This window comes from Macrobrachium nipponense, chromosome 39 (assembly GCF_015104395.2).
Source record: "Macrobrachium nipponense isolate FS-2020 chromosome 39, ASM1510439v2, whole genome shotgun sequence".
NCBI classification, from domain to species: domain Eukaryota; kingdom Metazoa; phylum Arthropoda; class Malacostraca; order Decapoda; family Palaemonidae; genus Macrobrachium; species Macrobrachium nipponense.
In genome coordinates this window covers 3,607,849-3,615,348 of record NC_061099.1, presented here as the reverse complement: position 1 = coordinate 3,615,348, position 7,500 = coordinate 3,607,849, and the positions used below count along the sequence as shown (strand labels likewise).

Here is a 7,500-nt window from a genome sequence, read left to right as displayed (position 1 = left end):
TTTTACACGGCCGATCGTGTTACATTCTTCTAATAGAACCTGATTTGGTGAAGTTTAAAACGGTCGATCGTGCGTGTCCTTTTAATAAAACCTGATTTTATGAAGATAAACAAGGTTGAGTAGGTACGACCCTTTGATATACCCTGATTTTATAAAGATAGACAAGATTGATCGTGTACGCCCTTTTAATAGACCCTGATTTTATGAAGATAGACAAGATTGATCGTGTACGCCATTTTAATATACCCTGATTTTATGAAGATCTATATGTTCTAACACCCAGATGGGTATGACGTGGCCCTTCAGAAATTCAAAGTATTTATGAAGGAATTTGGAACATCGATGTTTATGTACAACGAATTTAAACATCCTAGATATTTCTCTCATTAAACCAAATCAGAAAGATTTTCCATGAATGTTATGGACGTTTAATGGTGGCGATTTCTAAACAAGGTGACAGGAAGAGCCGGTTAAAAAAATGTTTTTTAGTCGGAAAATCAAGATTTAAAAAAAAAAAAAAAAAAAACACCATGTCCTGGATAGCTGCGTCAAGAGCGGCTGTATTTTACCATCCAGAATGTATCACACATCAATAGTCAAGAAATATTTCCAGTGATACTTGATGTCTTTTCACCGAGGTATTGAAGTTTTCCAGATTACTGATAAAATTATTTTGTCGTCGGTTTTCAGTTACAATTGATTTATAACGGGTGATCGACCCTTTGGTGATGGTCTGCGAAGTGCATTAGAAAAAGCTTACCATATAAAGAAAAATGGAAGATAGGTGTCTATTTAAAGGACAGCCGAAGACATTTTGAATCAGTAATGCCATCGGAATGAGAATGGAAAAGTTGGGCATGGCATTATAGCTATGAAAAAAAAAATTATATATATATATATATATATATATATATATTATATATATATGTGTGTGTGTGTGTGTGTGTGTGTGTGTGTGTGTGTGGATGTATGTATATAGTATATATGCAAATACACATACATACATGTATATATACATCATAAATATAGATATATATATATATAATATATAAATAATATTTATGTATGTATATATAACATGTATGTGTATGTATATATACATGTATGTATTGTATGTGTATATGTAGTATATACATACATATATTGTACGATGTCCACATCATGAACTACCGCAAGCACATATTTAAAACAGGTTTAATTATGAGGAGGAGAATTACACACAAAACAACACTTCAAAGCACTTTTATTAGGCTTAAATAACAAACACTTGCAGATACGACCGGTAACTAAGAGCTCAGATAATATTCATGGAAAAATAATTAATAAATATAATACAACAAAACTTAGCTGACGTTCAAACAAGCAGTTCTAGAGGTCTCCGAGTGAATAGGGAGTATTTGAAAACCATTTTCTTGAGCGAGAGGTTCTTCTTCAGCCACCGATACGAAGATACGCCTGGAAATCACAATCCAAAGGAATGAAGTCCCCAATTCTGATATTCCCACATCTAAACACCGGCCCACCAACGTAACTCGAGAGGGCCAACGCTGCTTCTCATACAGCCACAACCATCAGATGGGAACGGAATTATTTGCTCCAACTCAACGGCGAAAACACCGGATCCAACAATGTATCTTCTAAACGTATCAGTGACCTTCCTTGAATGACAGACACCTTCTCACTGCCGACCGTAACTCTCGTTGCTGTGACGTGACCCCCGAAACCTTCGTTCCTGATCGATAAATGGGGAACAAGTAGTTAACTGGCATTTGGACAATTGTCTAAATCTTTTTCCCGAACTATTCAAACAGAATTACTTATTTATATTACAATATACATATATATATATATATATATTAATACAAAACATGAATACATATATTATATATAGATTAATCACATACGAGTATATGAAAATTATTGTTATTCGAATTTTCCTTAAAGTCACATTGCCAACATTTTATTATATTTGCGACAAACGAATTCCCACGAGAGATGACCAGCGCCTTTGAATTTAGTGAGGCGAAAGCTTCAGAAATCGCTCTCTCATATAAAATCGCTGGTACTCGCCCTTGTAATCGCCGAGTTATTCAGCGCTGATTAATATATGTAGCAAAGTCTTCATTGTAGTCCAGTTTAAGGTCAGTTCATGAGTTTTGATTTGACTCGGTTTCTAACTGCGAACGTTGGTGACCTTTTCTTCTTCTTTATTTTAACGCCAGATAACTCATAATCAATCAGTCAATCAATCTTCTTTATTTTTGGCCTCTTTTGGAGAGATTTTAGCTCTTTGTAGACCCCTGTAGACCCCTTGTGGTGATGATGAAAATGCATTAGTTTTGTATTTTGAAAGCTTTATAAAATGACAATTTTTCATGAGCGTGTATCTTCATAGTTTCGTTTATTAAATATCCATAAGTGTCATACGTGAATATGAATTCTAAGTATAAAATATAAGATATCAGATATTCATGCTTGGCATACATGAATATGGAATCTAAATATAGAATATAAGATATAAAGTATTCATGCTTTGCATACATGTATATGAAATTAAATATAAAATATAGGATATCAAATATTCATGCTTGTCATAGACGAATTTGAAATATAAATATAAAATATAAGATAAAATATCATGCTCCTATACTGAATATATATAAAATATAAAATATAAGATATCAAATATTCATGCTTGTCATAGACGAATTTGAAATATAAATATAAAATATAAGATATAAAATATTCATGCTCCTAATACATGAATATGGAATATAAATATAAAATATAAGATATCAAATATTCATGCTTGTCATACACGAATTTGAAATATAAATATAAAATATAAGATATAAAATATTCATGCTCCTAATACATGAATTTTGAGAATATAAACATAAATATAAAATATAAAATATAGAATATGAAATGTTCATGTATGTCATCCTGGAAAAGCAGATCTTCATAATAGAACTTGTGCATTCGTTTGGTGAAACAGGCGAATGATGCAAAACGGAAAAGGGGCAGAATTCTCTAATTAAATGTAGAAAATATTTATGGTGAAGAAACCCAAGGTGGCATTGTTGCCTTTATTAGGGTCTCAGTCGCCTCTTTAAGAGACTACAAACTTTGGCTGATTAAGTGTGCAGAAAGTAATTGACTTGCACAAACCTGATTTATAAGTGGATAGTAAGTAATTGAATCGTATAAACCTGACTGATAAGTGTAAAGAAAGTAGGTAACCACAAACCTGACTTATAACTGTACAGAAAATAAAACGCCTGTACAGACCTGAGTTGTAAGTGTACAGAAAGTAATTGAATTGTGTAAACCTGACTTATAAATATACAGAAAGTAAGTGACTTGTCCAAGCCTGACGTATAAGTGCACAGAAGTAGGTGACTTGAACAAACCTGACCTATAAGTGTACAGAAGTAGGTGACTTGCACAAACCTGACCTATTAAGTGTACAGAAGTAGGTGACTTGCACAAACCTGACTTATAAGTGTACAGAAGTAGGTGACTTGAACAAACCTGACCTATAAGTGTACAGAAGTAGGTGACTTGCACAAACCTGACCTATTAAGTGTACAGAAGTAGGTGACTTGCACAAACCTGACTTATAAGTGTACAGAAGTAGGTGACTTGAACAAACCTGACCTATTAAGTGTATAGAAGTAGGTGACTTGAACAAACCAGACTTATAAGTGCACAGAAGGTGGGTGGCCACAAACCCCACTGATGAGTATGCAGAAAGTAGGTGACCACAAACTTGACAGAATATTGTACAGAGGAAGTTTTATCAGACAGCCCCAAGCAGCATGGCCACCACGTACCCATATGGCTAATTCTGCTGTCACCGGGAATAAGTCTTCCCGGCCTCATCGCCTCATCACACGACGTCCGCAGGAATGCAGCCGTCCTCATCCGCAACACCAGCGCGACAAGAAGGAAAGAACGACATTTCGACCAAAGGGGCGACAGCTTCTTTTTATCGCTCGCTTTTTCCTTCTCTCCCTTGACAATACGTACCCCAGATTCCCAAAATCTTTTTCGGAACGATTCCAAGGGGGACGTCAGAAACGGTTTTCAGATTCCCGATCAGGTTCCGCTAATATTTTCGCTCGAGGCTAATAGCGTCCTGGGCTCTCTCTCTCTCTCTCTCTCTCTCTTCTCTCTCTCTCTCTCTCAGAAAATAGTTACATTTTACTCGATCTATTATCATCGTTATTAAGACCTTTTGGTTGAGGTTGGGAAGTGTTGAGAGAGAGAGAGAGAGAAAGAGAGAGATAGAGAGAGAGAGAGAGTCTAGGCTGATAGAGAGAAGTATGTTAAAGGTGATGTGGCCCGAACGCCGTCTTCTTCTGCCTCCCACTGCAAAGATGTTGACAGAGTCGATCCGTTGAGAGAGAGAGAGAGAGAGAGAGAGAGAGAGAGAGAGAGAGAGAGAGCAGTTGCAGCAAATAGTGATTTTTATTTGATATTTCCATGGATTGCTTGGAAATGGTTCCTTAAGAAAAAGGCATTTTAGTCAATGTCCCAACGCTCTCTCTCTCTCTCTCTCTCTCTCTCTCTCTCTCTCTCTCTCTCTCTCTCTCTCTCTCTTCCATTTTTCATCTTGTGCTCTTGATGGCATTAGTAGAATTAATTAATTTTTTACGATTAATATACCCATCTGATTCACATTATTCCTATACAGATATGGAGACTATAGGCTTTCCCTGATTTGTCTGTCTGTCTGTCTATCTATCTATATGGATGTCTACCTCTGTCTGTCATTGTATCTGGATTCTAGTTCAACTCGGTACAATGGTAGACCATCTGTATAGACGTGAATATAAAGGGAGATCTTCCCTCCTGTCTGTCCATTAGTGCGTGTGTTACGTTGACCTTTTCATCGCCTCTCCTCCTACAGGGTTCAAGGTATTTCCCTGAAAGTGGGTACAGGGATACCCCATTATGTGTAGATGGGCCCAAGGACTTACTGTGTATCCGTCTTAACGACTGTCTGTACGGCAGTATGTCTTTTACGCTTACCTTGTCATTGTAACTCCACCTATATATATTATATTATATAATTAATATTAATAGTATCTATATATATATATATATACATTAATAATATATGATATATAATATAATATATTTATATATCATATATATATTACCTACATCATATATATATATATATTATATCTATGTATTGTATATTATTATATATATATATATAATACTATATATATATATTATATAATAAAAGGAGCCCATGAAAACGCCAAAATGTAGAAAGTTGATGCTATAATTCAGAGAGCGCACAAACATTAACTTTCCACATTTTGGCAATTTTATGGACACCTTTTATTAGATGGAACTGTTTTAACAGAAAATATTTCAAAGTCATATGTGTATATATGTACATGTGTGTGTGTATAGCGTATGAACAGTCAAAATCACAGAAATGTCTAAGAGGTGCTACAGGGTACCACCAGTGAAGATACTTGCTCTTTAATTCGAATAGATAGTTAACAGCTCTTTAACAGCTTTTTACCTCTGTTAATTAACTGTGGAATTTCTGTAAAGGAAACACTACTTCGCTTGTATAAAATCAGCCTTGTTGGTTTCTTGGGTGGAATGGAAATACTAGGTTTTTAAAGACTATTTCACGGAGAACTTCCTAAATTGCAGGAGCTGTGATTGTCTACGCAGCTTTGTGAGAGTAATCTGTATCATCTGTAAACAGCCGAGGAAAAAGTGTTGTAATACAAATGCTTCGTCAATTTCCTGTGACACTATGAAATTGAAAACTAAAGTTAACGTGTATAAGCAAGTTATCAGGCTTACTGAATAATTGTTCATAAAATGTGAAGTTAGTTTTTGCAAATATTTGTATAAATTGGTAATTTATGTAAAAAGCAGTTGGGCTTAATGTATTAGTTTCTGTTCTCAGGGATTGCAATATATATATATATATATATATATATATATATATATATATATATATATATATATGTATATATACACGCATACATTTTTTTGTTTCATTTTTAACACAACTTTAAAACCTTGGCTTTAAGTTTTCAACTACAAGGATAGACTTCTATTTGGGTCTCATGATCCAATAACGAATCTCTTTCAGAAGACACCAAAGTTAGCGGGTTTAGCCTTGGCCATGATTTTTGTTCTAAAATTAGCTGGCATTGAAATAGCATTGACGTCTCTCAAACCTATTCTCGTCCGGTGAAAATTGTCGGAGATTACTTTTGCAAAACCACAAATTGTATCTTCTTCCCTATTTCGTAAGTCGTAATGCCCTTAAAGCGGAGTTAGGGCGAGGGCTGGTGTATATATATATATATATATAGTTATATATATATATATATATATGTATATATATATATATATATATATATATATATATATATATATCATATATATACTTACGTTTTGGGGGCCTTGATGACCCCAAATACGTAAAGGAAAAATATTAGAGGGAAAAAATGAAAATGGAAGGCTTCTGACTTTCCTTTTTAACCTTAAAAAGGATTGATTTGGTTATTTTTACTCTAGAAGGTCGCCATGGAAACCAGCTAATTAATTTACACTTTTTATTTACAAGAGGCCGTTGTATAGCCTGGGACAAGGCAAGGCAACTAGGCTGCACGTAGACCACTCCTATCTCTCACAATATGGAAAACTGGCCAAAATCAGATTTACTTAAATGCTGGTTTCCAAAATTAATTATAGGTATCTTGCGTTAAGGAAGCACTTGCGAGCGAGGAGGCATGACACGTGACTCAGCAAACATCTGGAAATTAGTCCCAGATTAGACACAAAATAAAATAAAGAGTTCTTGCACAAATTTACAGTTACTCACTTTTATCTAACACACTGGGGGAGGAACTCTTAATGTTTAAATGAAATATTCAATGAAGACTTAAGTTTGAGCAGGTCACAGGGGTCACACGTGCGCCCCGATGATGCAGAGAAATTTCAGTAGAAGTGATATCAAGGGAGATTTGAAATGAAAATAGCGAGATTCATCTTGGAGAATAGAGCTGGTTGGATTTTGCACTTTCTTAGACCGTACCGGTTTGATCCTTAGAGGCTTGAACATGTGTCGTGATGTATGAAGGGGGGCTCCAACCAGCGTGGCAAGGACAAAGGTTGACTTCCAGTCAGGGAGAGGATACATCTGTCTCCAGGAGATACTAGCTTGGACTGAGAAAGAGGCTGGGTGTTTTTGAATGGCCTGAGATGCGCCTACAGCCTCCGGCATTGTCTGGAAAGATGCGAAAACACAACCAGCGAATTTGGAAGGAAAAGAGGTCTTATGTTAGGAATTCCTAAAGCTCACATCGAAGCCTATCTAATCTTGTGACCTGCCTTTATTACCCTAAACTCTAGCCTATAGTTACGCTTATTCCCCCCCCCCCCCCCCCCCCCCCCCCCACCCCCCCCCCCCCCCCCCCCCCCCCGCTCCTGCTGCTAAATGCCTGTCTC

General features: G+C 35.8%; 1 protein-coding gene across 11 annotated transcripts in view; it reads left to right on the top strand.

Moving 5' to 3' along the window:
• Window positions 1–7,500, top strand: part of LOC135210038 (protein still life, isoform SIF type 1-like) — a 457,406-nt gene that overhangs the window by 26,683 nt on the left and 423,223 nt on the right. The window lies entirely within an intron of this gene.